This window comes from Bombina bombina, chromosome 5 (assembly GCF_027579735.1).
Source record: "Bombina bombina isolate aBomBom1 chromosome 5, aBomBom1.pri, whole genome shotgun sequence".
In the NCBI taxonomy this organism is placed as follows: Eukaryota; Metazoa; Chordata; class Amphibia; order Anura; family Bombinatoridae; genus Bombina; species Bombina bombina.
The window spans coordinates 80,441,768-80,453,807 of NC_069503.1; the positions used below are offsets into that span (position 1 = coordinate 80,441,768).

At 39.8% G+C, this 12,040-nt stretch overlaps 1 protein-coding gene across 1 annotated transcript in view; it reads right to left on the reverse strand.

Moving 5' to 3' along the window:
• The window catches only part of LOC128659921 (oocyte zinc finger protein XlCOF6-like), a 192,557-nt gene that overhangs the window by 95,442 nt on the left and 85,075 nt on the right, over positions 1-12,040 (reverse strand). Inside the window, exons 2-3 of the mRNA XM_053713510.1 lie at positions 11,574-11,646; positions 6,361-6,448 (exon numbers count right to left, since the gene is read on the reverse strand). The gene's annotated coding sequence lies outside the window, so the exon portion shown is untranslated. The remainder of the gene's footprint in view (positions 1-6,360; positions 6,449-11,573; positions 11,647-12,040) is intronic.

The following is a 12,040-nucleotide window of genomic DNA, read 5'->3' on the forward strand; positions in this document are numbered from 1 at the left end:
CCCCTCTCACCATAGTGGAATCTATAACATCTGTGAAAACAATCTATCATTTTCAACCTGCAGTTGTGTTCCACATTTCACAGTGTGTAGTACATATTACATAATACTGAGCCCAAGAAAATGGAACCAGCAGAGTTGCCACAGATTGTTTTCAATTTGTCACAGAAAGTAGATCAGTTAGCCCAAGGCTTACATGACTTGCAAATTGAGAATGCCTCATTAAAGAGTGTCATAAGAGACTCTATAGCAGTTAGATCTACTCAGTTGGAAATGTTAGCTGAACCCCAAGTCTCTTTGCCAGACACCTTTTCAGGGAATAGAAAAGGTTATAGGCAATTCAAAAATGCATGTAACTTACTTTTCTCAATGAAACCGCGTACCTACTCCACTGAGAGAGTGAAGGTCTTAACGACCATTTCTTTCCTCAGAGTGGAACCCAGGAATTGGGCAGATCGGTTCTTTGAGACAGATGACTCCATTTTAAGCTCCCTCAATGATTTCTTCTCTGCTATGGATGAATTGTTCCAGGACACAGATATCCAACTAACCGCAGAGACCTCCATGAGGAACCTTAGACAAGGCAAAAGGCCTGTGGAGGAGTATATAACGGACTTCAAACAGTATGCTTCAGATTCTCTCTGGAGTCCCATTGCCTTGAGGAATCAGTTCCGTTTAGGCCTCTCGGAGGCTTTAAAGGATGAATTCGCAAGGATTGAATTACCTAGAACCCTGGATGACTTCATGCGGGTTGCCACACAGATTGATCGCCGCATACGTGAGAGGAAGGCAGAACGTTTCACTTCTGAAACCAAGGTTAAGGCTAGTCCAACAAATACGGCAATCAGCTCCTATAGCCATCCAAAACCCCAGACGGAACCCATGGAAATAGGGCTCTTAAGGGGTCCCCTTAGTTCTGAGGAAAAGCTTCGCCGTAAGATAAACAATCTATGCATGTATTGCGCAAGCCCCTCACATACTGTACAAGATTGTTCAGTGCTCTTGAAAAATAAGAAAAGTAAGTCACATCTAGTTAATACCTCCATACTCTCCCTGCCTAAAGCAACTTCTTCTTACTGTACCCTCTCTCTCTTCCTGCAGTTGGATCAAAACCATCTGATGATTGATGACGCCATAATAGACTCAGGAGCTTCCGGTAACTACATTGATGAAGCCTACTGTCTATCCAACAAGATTCCTTTGATTACAAAGAAATTCCCGATACCAATCAAAGTCATAGATGGTTCTCCTATGACCTCCGGACCTGTTACCCATGAGACTGTACCTATATTCATTGTCATATCTGGACATATAGAAATGATTTCTTTTGATGTTTTACCCTCTCCTCACTTTACTTTAGTCCTAGGCCTGGAGTGGTTAAAACTCCATAATCCTACTATTGTTTGGTCTCCATTTAAAATAAAATTTGTGTCAGATTATTGCAAAGAAACCTGTTTGCATGATCTCTTATTACTCAACGTTAACACTCAAATGGAAGATTTACCCATAGAGTATAAAGACTTCTTGGATGTCTTCAGTAAAATTGAGGCCGAAAATCTTCCTCCTCATAGGGTTTACGACTGCCCCATAGACCTTCAACCTGGAGCTTGGATACCTTTCGGTCATCTGTATCCCTTAAGCCATCCAGAACTAGAACATTTGAAGACATATTTGGAGGACAATTTGCGAAAAGGCTTCATCAGAAGTTCCACCTCTCCTGCCGGTGCGGGAATATTTTTTGTCCGTAACAAAGACTCTAGTCTAAGACCCATTATAGATTATCGTGAACTCAACAAGTGCACGATAAAAAAAATCGATACCCGTTACCCCTCATACCAGAAATGATTGAAAGACTCTCTGAAGCAACCATCTTTTCAAAGTTAGACCTAAGAGGGGCTTACAACCTTATTCGAATTAAGGAAGGTCATGAGTGGCTGACGGCATTTAGGACCAGGTATGGACTTTTCGAATACCTGGTAATGCCGTTCGGCCTATGTAATGCCCCTGCCACGTTCCAACACTTCATAAATGACGTGTTCCATGACTTGTTGGACGTGTGCGTTGTTGTCTATTTAGATGACATACTCATTTATTCCAGAACTAAAGAAGAACACATAAAACACGTACGTTGGGTTCTCTCCAGACTCCGAGTCCATAAGCTTTATGCTAAACCTGAAAAATGTAAATTCCATACTAACCAGGTCTCTTTCCTCGGGTACAACATTTCCCCCCAAGGAATCCAAATGCAGACTGAAAAAGTTGAGTCTGTACAAAATTGGCCAGAACCTAAAACAAAGAAGGATTTACAGAGGTTTCTAGGGTTTTCTAACTATTATAGAAAATTCATAAAAAATTTCTCCTCTCTGGTAAAACCTTTGACAAAATTAAGTGGCTCTAACTCAGTGTTTAAATGGAATCCCGAAGCCAAATCCACATTCAATCTATTAAAAACCAGGTTCACAAGTGCACCCATTCTTCAATTTCCTAACCTACAACTCCAATATACATTGGAAGTCGATTCCTCTGACTTTGCGATTGGAGCTGTCCTATCCCAACAGCTTACTTTAAAAGAACCCCTACATCCGATATCTTTCTACTCAAAGACGATGACTACAGCCGAACGAAATTATGCAATTGGGGATAAGGAGTTGCTTGCAATTCGCCGCTCCTTAGAACATTGGCGCCACCTCCTAGAAGGTACTAAACTCCCCATCAATATCTTCACTGATCACAAAAATTTGCAGTACCTTCAAAAGAATAAAACACTGTCTGCTCGGCAGGTACGGTGGAGCCTTTACTTCGATCGTTTCAATCTCAACATTATTTACAGACCCGCTGAGAAAAATGGCAAGGCAGATGCCTTATCACGCATTCCAGAGAAACCTATAAACTCATTCCCCAGGACTTCTATCATATCACCAGAATCTTTCATCGGGTTGTCAGTTCCAATGCTTGCCGAACTTAAGGATTACTGTATGAAGGTTCCACTCCCTCCAGATCCCAACCTTCAGAAATCTTCTGGGATATACTATTACGGGAATAAATTTTATCTACCTTCTCATATGAGAACACAACTGTTACAGACCACACATGACTCTCCTCTTGCTGGACATCCAGGTGTTCAACGTACCTTAGAACGAATAAAACGCAGTTTCTGGTGGCCTGGAATGAAAACAACTGTACAAAACTACATCAAAACCTGCAAGGTTTGTGTCACTTCCAAACCAGAGAGGAAAGCTCCATATGGTATCTTGATGCCCATTCCTGTCCCACAGAGACCCTGGGAGCATGTGTCAATGGACTTTATTGTTGACCTCCCAGAATCCAACAAACAAACAACTATATTTGTAGCCATTGATCTAATGACTAAGATGGCTCATTTTATACCTTTTCACAAGGTCCCCAATTCTTCCGAAACAGCGCAACTTTTTATCGACCACATAGTGAAGCTACATGGCATACCTCCCATCTTAACAACAGATAGAGGTTGTCAATTTACTTCGAAATTCTGGACTAAACTTTGTGAGTTGACCCAAATGGACCACCGATATACGACTGCTTTCCACCCACAGACTAATGGTCAAGCCGAAAGGTTAAACCAATGGCTTGACCATTATCTCAGATGTTATTGTTCATATTATCAAACAGACTGGCTTAAGTATCTCTCGATGGCCGAGTATGCATATAACAACTCAGTAAACTCCTCTACCAAGCTCACTCCGTTCTTCGCGAACTATGCTTATCACCCTGACTTTCCTTTATCTACAAAAGGTTCTCCAGATTCGCCATTAGTGGACGACTTATGTAACACCCTGCAGGAAAACTTCAGATTTATAAAAGAAAATATCTTAAATGCCCAAAACATACAGAAACACTACTACAACCTTCGCAGAAGGAAACCACCAACATATGCTGTAGGTGACTTAGTGTGGCTTTCCACCAGGAATCTAAAACTTCAGATTCCTTCGAAGAAATTAGCCACTCTTTTCATTGGACCTTTCCCTGTACAAAAAATTATAAATATGAATGCCATAAGATTGCAGTTACCATCTACTATGAAGATACACCCTACCGTACATGTGTCCTTGGTTAAACCTTACATAGATGACCAGTTATTGTTACCTCCTACAGCCCCCGAACTTGCTTTGGATGAATATGAAGTTGAGTCCGTTGTAGACTCTAGGTTTCGCAATGGGACTTTGCAATATCTAGTACGATGGAAGAATTATTCGGCGGATGAGGATTCCTGGGAACCAGTTTCCAACTTGAACGCACCTCGTTTGATATCTTTGTTCCATCGTAGATACCCTGACCGTCCGCGTCCTCTCGCTGTGGAACAGCGATCCTGAGTAGGGGGTCATGTCAGGGATTCCTGTCTCTTTAACTTGTCAAGCAGTGCTGTCCCTTTAACGTTACATCATCATGGAGATTGATTGGTCACACCTTCCTTAAAACACCTGTTCTCAGAACACACCTTGCTCAGTATTCTGGAACCTAGCCTAAGTTAGGTGTAATACAAGCCTTGACATTCTATTTGTTACATATCAAGCCTGTTGATTACTTTCCTGCTTTATTTCAGCATATCAAGCAGAAGTACCTTGGATCGCAGTACAAATCCCTAGCACACTACAAGTGACCGCTTCCTTATCCCTGAATACCGGACAACTCAGCCTCTTATCTAAAAGGAAGATCTGGGGAATTACTAGATGGTAAGATCTGTGACTTTCTTTATTTCTATCTCTTACCGGTATCCTCTGTGACTAACTGAACAGAACTGACGATACGTCACATCCGGTTCTCCGTACACACCGCTTGCTTCACTGCGCTGACAGGCAGAGGGACGAATCTGTTGCAGCGGTTAGACATCAATTGGAGGTACTGCAAGGAACAACACAGACACAACTTCATGAAGTAAGAGGGGTTGAATAGACTCTTGGAAGGTATAATTCTCCTTACACTCGTGAATCATAACAAACTGTGCTTGGTTAATTACTGTATAGGCCTGTTGATAATTATTAGGAAAACCTGAAAAAGAACTTCCATCTTTATCACTGATCCTATGCTGAGGCTCACTGAGCTGTTACCACAAATAGAACTCACAAACAAATGAGACTGTAGGAAAAGAGCACCATTTCTACTTCTCTACCATAAACTGTGTATTATTACTCAGTACCAAAGAATATATTAATCTCACTGATAAGCAGATTCCCCTCTCACCATAGTGGAATCTATAACATCTGTGAAAACAATCTATCATTTTCAACCTGCAGTTGTGTTCCACATTTCACAGTGTGTAGTACATATTACACCCTTTATAGCCACTTAGCAATAGTAAGCGTACCCCCATCCTACACCCACATGTGGTGAGTAACGTCATCGATGAGCGCCGTCGCTCGTAACATCATGACTTATGTTACCACGTTGCCATAGCAATGCTATGTAAACATAACCGGAGACTACTAACACTTACTATATACCTAGCATGTGATTAAAAGGAAGGATTTTACATTGCGGTTACAACATATGTTGAATGTGATCATTGCAATATACATGATAAAGTAACAAATTGCTACATATGTATCAGACTTCAATGAGTAGTAAATATATATGCCATTTATGTATCATCAAACACATCAATATATGAAATATTACCATGTTGGATGTATAAACCCCATAGATCATGCTGCAATGCTGTACAAATTTAAACAAATCAATGCACAAATCATACTGCCCCGTATATAAGGCATGCATTCTGTGACAAATAAAATGAGGTACATTTACAAAATCAAGCCGGATGACTGATGAGGTTATAAATACCAAGTATATACTAAACCAACAGAAGAATAAGCAATCTGTATTATTAAATATGCTTCATAACTGCATGAGGCATGTGTAGAAACTTCATAACTGTTAAAAGTGCCATGGCTAGTACCACACTTGATAGTCTCAACTCCTTAGTAAGTATCGGTAAACCTAAAGCCCTACTCTCAGATGCTGGATCAGCTTTTACATCTACTCAAGCACAAGAGTGGGCTAAATCTTTTGATATAAAATGGGAAATCAGTGCACCTTATCATCCCCAAAGTAGTGGGGTTGTAGAAAGGAAAAATGCAGAGGTAAAACGATTGTTAACCAAGTTACTAACTAACTGCCCAAAAACAGTGGTATCCTTTGTTAACTTATGTACAAGTGGGTTTAAACAATATACCTTCTTATATTTCTGGAAAAACACCTTATGAATCGTTATATGGTGTACCTATGCATACAATGTTTAATACTGAGTACCTTTCTGCACCAGGGAGATTAGAGCAATTAACTATTTTACAAGAAATATGTGATTGTATTGCACGACCTACACCTAACCTTTTATCAGCTTGGACACCACAAGTTGGTCACTTTGTCCAGGAGAGAGTTCAATCAGCGAAACCTCTACGGCCAAGGTTGAAACCTCCTACAAAGGTAAAAAGTGTCATTAACTTAAGGACTTTGATTATAGAAGACACACAAGGCAAAGACAGAATTGTCAGCATTGATAACTTAAAACCTGCTTCTAAATTTGGGTTAGAAGATGACAAACCCTTTGACTTACTCTCAGTGGGTGACCCTGAATGAAGCAAACCAGATAAATAATCAATTTCAAATGATGCCATTTTCTTCAAACCCAGAGACTATAACACCTTTTTATTATGATATTGAAGAAGGTAAACAAATAAATTAAATAGATTCTTTTGATACACCAACACCAGTTACAAAATCTAATCCTGTTTTACCTATCATAAATACTATGTTATCAGCACAAACACTGATACAACAATAAGGACTGAAATTGTTAAAGAACTTATTCAATTATAAAAACCTTTAAATATTGGGATATACAGTACTGATACTTTTTATACTTCTCCTTATTTTTATTTCAACCTGCATGGTGGTTTTTTGTCTATAGTGGAATAATCTTGCAAAGAGACCTGGATCTGGTCTGGCATAGAATCAGACTAAGGGGGGTAGTTATCAAGCCGTCTACTTTTCTGGCTTCGCCGGCCCAATACGCCCGCCTAAGCTCGCCTACCTTCGCCGCCGCGGACCTGAAAAAATACGCCTAAGTTATCAAATAAAGCTGTCAAAAAGCCGCGGGGCGATGAGCAGCGGACTGTGACAGTTATCACTCATCCGATCTCGCTGCCCTTCGGCTTTTTCCCAGCTTTATTGCTAGCCTGTCACTAAGCACTCACACTAAACTGCACTGTTCTACCCCCTATACCGGCGCCCCCGGAGCCCCCCGCAACTAAATAAAGTTACTAAACCCTAAACCGCCGCTCCTAGACCCCGCCGCAACTCTTATAAATGTATTAACCCCTAAACCGCCGCTCCTAGACCCTGCCGCAACTCTTATAAATGTATTAACCCCTAAACCGCCGCTCCCGGACACCGCTGCCACCTACAGTATACCTAGTAACCCCTATCCTGCCCCCCCTACACCGTCGCCCTCTATTATAAAATTATTAACCCCTATCCTGCTGATCCCGCACCTCTCCGCAACTAAATAAATAGTTTAACCCCTAAACCGCCGCTCCATGAACCCGCCGCAACCTATATTAAACCTATTAACCCCTATCCTGCCCCCCCTACACCATCGCCACCTATAATAAATTTATTAACCCCTAATCTGCCCCCCCTACACCGTCGCCACCTATAATAAATGTATTAACCCCTATCCTGCCCCCCACTACGCCGCCGCCACTGTAATAAAATTATTAACCCCTAAACCTAAGTCTAACCCTAACCCTAACGCCCCCCTAACTTAAATATTAATTAAATAAATCTAAATAAATTAACTCTTATTAACTAAATGAATCCTATTTAAAACTAAATACTTACCTTTAAAATAAACCCTAATATAGCTACAATATAAATAATAATTATATTCTAGCTATCTTAGGATTTATATTTATTTTACAGGTAACTTTCAATTTATTTTAACCATGTACAATAACTATTAAATAGTTATTAACTATTTAATAGCTTACCTAGCTAAAATAAAGAGAAATGTACCTGTGAAATAAATCCTAACCTAAGTTACAATTACATCTAACACTACACTATACTTTAATAAATTATTCCTATTTAAAAATAAATACTTACCTGTAAAATAAACCCTAAGATAGCTACAATATAATTAATAATTATATTATAGCTATCTTAGGATTTATATTTATTTTACAGGTAACTTTGTATTTATTTTAGCTAGTTAGAATAGTTATTAAATAGTTATTAACTATTTAATAACTACCTAGCTAAAAGAAATACAAAATTACCTGTAAAATAAATCCTAACTTAAGTTACAATTAAACCTAATACTACACTATCATTAAATTTATTAAATAAACTACCTACAAATAACTACAATTAAATATAATTACATAAACTAACTAAAGTACAAAAAATAAAAAAGCTAAGTTACAAAAAATAAAAAAATAAGTTACAAACATGTTAAAAATATTACAACAATTTTAAGCTACTTACACCTAATCTAAGCCCCCTAATAAAATAACAAACCCCCCAAAATAAAAAAATGCCCTACCCTATTCTAAATTAAATAAAGTTCAAAGCTCTTTTACCTTACCAGCCCTTAAAAGGGCCATTTGTGGGGGCATGCCCCAAAAAGTTCAGCTCTTTTGCCTGTAAAAGAAAAATACACCCCCCCCCCAACATTAAAACCCACCACCCACATACCCCTAATCTAACCCAAACCCCCCTTACAAAAACCTAACACTAATCCCCTGAAGATCATCCTACCTTGAGTCGTCTTCACTCAGCCGAGCAGCGATGGAACTGAAGAGGACATCCGGAGCGGAAGAAGTTAATCCTCCAAGCGGCGCTGAAGAAATCTTCCATCCGATGAAGTCATCATCCAGGCGGCACTGAAGAAAAGTCTTCGATCCGGCCGATGTCATCTTCAAAGAGGCGCTGAAGAGGTCTTCTATCCGGGCGAAGTCATCTTCCAAGCCGGGTCTTGAATTTTCCTTCCGCCGACGCGGAACCACCTTCTTCACCGACGGACTACGACGAATGACGGCTCCTTTAAGGGACGTCATCCAAGATGGCGTCCCCTCAATTCCGATTGGCTGATAGGATTCTATCAGCCAATCGGAATTGAGGGGACGCCATCTTGGATGACGTCCCTTAAAGGAGCCGTCATTCGTCGTAGTCCGTCGGTGAAGAAGTTGGTTCCGCGTCGGCGGAAGGAAGATTCAAGACCCGGCTTGGAAGATGACTTCGCCCGGATAGAAGACCTCTTCAGCGCCTCTTTGAAGATGACATCGGCCGGATCGAAGACTTCTTCAGCGCTGCCTGGATGATGACTTCATCGGATGGAAGATTTCTTCAGCGCCGCTTGGAGGATTAACTTCTTCCGCTCCGGATGTCCTCTTCAGTTCCATCGGTGGCTCGGCTGAGTGAAGACGACTCAAGGTAGGATGATCTTCAGGGGATTAGTGTTAGGTTTTTGTAAGGGGGGTTTGGGTTAGATTAGGGGTATGTGGGTGGTGGGTTTTAATGTTGGGGGGGGGGTTGTATTTTTCTTTTACAGGCAAAAGAGCTGAACTTTTTGGGGCATGCCCCCACAAATGGCCCTTTTAAGGGCTGGTAAGGTAAAAGAGCTTTGAAATTTATTTAATTTAGAATAGGGTAGGGATTTTTTTTATTTTGGGGGGTTTGTTATTTTATTAGGGGGCTTAGATTAGGTGTAAGTAGCTTAAAATTGTTGTAATATTTTAACATGTTTGTAACTTATTTTTTTATTTTTTGTAACTTAGCTTTTTTTATTTTTTTGTACTTTAGTTAGTTTATGTAATTGTATTTAATTGTAGTTATTTGTAGGTAGTTTATTTAGTTAATTTAATGATAGTGTAGTATTAGGTTTAATTGTAACTTAGGTTAGGATTTATTTTACAGGTAATTTTGTATTTCTTTTAGCTAGGTAGTTATTAAATAGTTAATAACTATTTAATAACTATTCTAACTAGCTAAAATAAATACAAAGTTACCTGTAAAATAAATATAAATCCTAAGATAGCTAGAATATAATTATTATTTATATTGTAGCTATATTAGGGTTTATTTTAAAGGTAAGTATTTAGTTTTAAATAGGATTCATTTAGTTAATAAGAGTTAATTTATTTAGATTTATTTAATTAATATTTAAGTTAGGGGGGCGTTAGGGTTAGGGTTAGACTTAGGTTTAGGGGTTAATAATTTTATTACAGTGGCGGCGGCGTAGTGGGGGGCAGGATAGGGGTTAATAAATTTATTATAGGTGGCGACGGTGTAGGGGGGGCAGATTAGGGGTTAATAAATTTATTATAGGTGGCGACGGTGTAGGGGGGGCAGGATAGGGGTTAATACATTTAATATAGGTTGCGGCGGGTTCAGGGAGCAGCGGTTTAGGGGTTAATACATTTATTATAGTTGCGGTGGGCTCCGGGAGCGGCGGTTTAGGGGTTAATATGTATAGAGTAGCTTGCGGTGGGCTCCGGGAGCGGCGGTTTAGGGGGTAATAACTTTATTTAGTTGCGGCGGTGTAGGGGGGGGTCAGATTAGCGGTGTTTAGACTCTGGGTACATGTTAGGGTGTTAGGTGTAGACAGCTCCCATAGGAATCAATGGGATGTCTGTCAGCAGCGAACTTGTACTTTCGCTATGGTCAGACTCCCATTGATTCCTATGGGATCCGCCGCCTCCAGGGGTGGCGGATTGAAAACCAGGTACGCTGGGCCGTAAAAGTGCCGAGCGTACCTGCTAGTTTTTTGATAACTAGCAAAGTAGTGAGAATGTGCCGCACTTGTGTGCGGAACATCTGGAGTGACGTAAGAATCGATCTGTGTCGGACGGAGTCCGGCGGATCGATGCTTACGTCACAAAATTCTACTTTTGCCAGTCTCGAGCCTTTGATAACTAAGGCGTATCAGCCTCGCCACAAATACGCTGTGGAATTCCAGCGTATTTGAGGTTGACGGCTTGATAACTAGGCCCCTAAAGCTCGAGAGGATACTGTACCAATGATATCAAAAATAAAAAGAGCTGAACATTACAATCTGCAACCTCTGGAAATAAAGATGAATGGACTACCGCAAGGAATTTATTGCAAACCATTTCAAAAATCTTTAATACAAAGACAAAGAGTATTAGGAGTATCTCAAGTGGTATTGATAGATTCAACAGTAATATCACAGAAAGCAAAGATCACAACTCATATTGGAAGAAAATTGGTAAAAATCACATAAATGGGCAAATGGAAATGATACAAGCAAAGACTTTGGAATATGATTTGCCTTTACAAGAATACTAAAAGCAAAAGACATACAGAGAAAAAAATTTGTTTTTCAACATTTGCACATTGCTATTATGTGGACTTTCAAGGGACAAGGAGATGGCCTGCTAAAGAAATTAAAGCAGACCAATGTCCACGTCCTGGGATTACAATTGACAACGTTAAATATAAAGAATATCCTATTTTTTATCTAAATACAGGACAATTAACTCAAAAAGGCTTCTTTCTTGAAACATACAGATGAAGGATACCTGCAACTATTTGAAAATCTTCAACTTGAAGTAGTGGATCAACAGACAGGACGACTGCGAGAGCAAGCATTACCTACAGAATAGAATAACAAAGGAAAAGATTAAATGTTTTTAAATCTAAAAGAATGGGATGCATGTACAAGGCCAAGATATGCAGCTTTCTTGAATACAACATATTACAGTTATTCTAATCTTTGTAATATAACAGTTGAAGATGTAATTAAAAAAGGCATTTGTAATTTGGGAACGGACTATCGATGTACATCCTGTTGTTACTACCTGAAAAAAAATCAGGGAAATACTTGCATTTTCAACCTAAACACATACGCCTAGATTTAGAGTTCTGCGTTAGCCATCAAAACCAGCGTTAAGGGGTCCTAACGCTGCTTTTTACCGCCCGCTGGTATTTAGAGTCAGTCAGGAAAGGGTCTAACGCTCACTTTCCAGCCGCGACTTTTCCATACCGC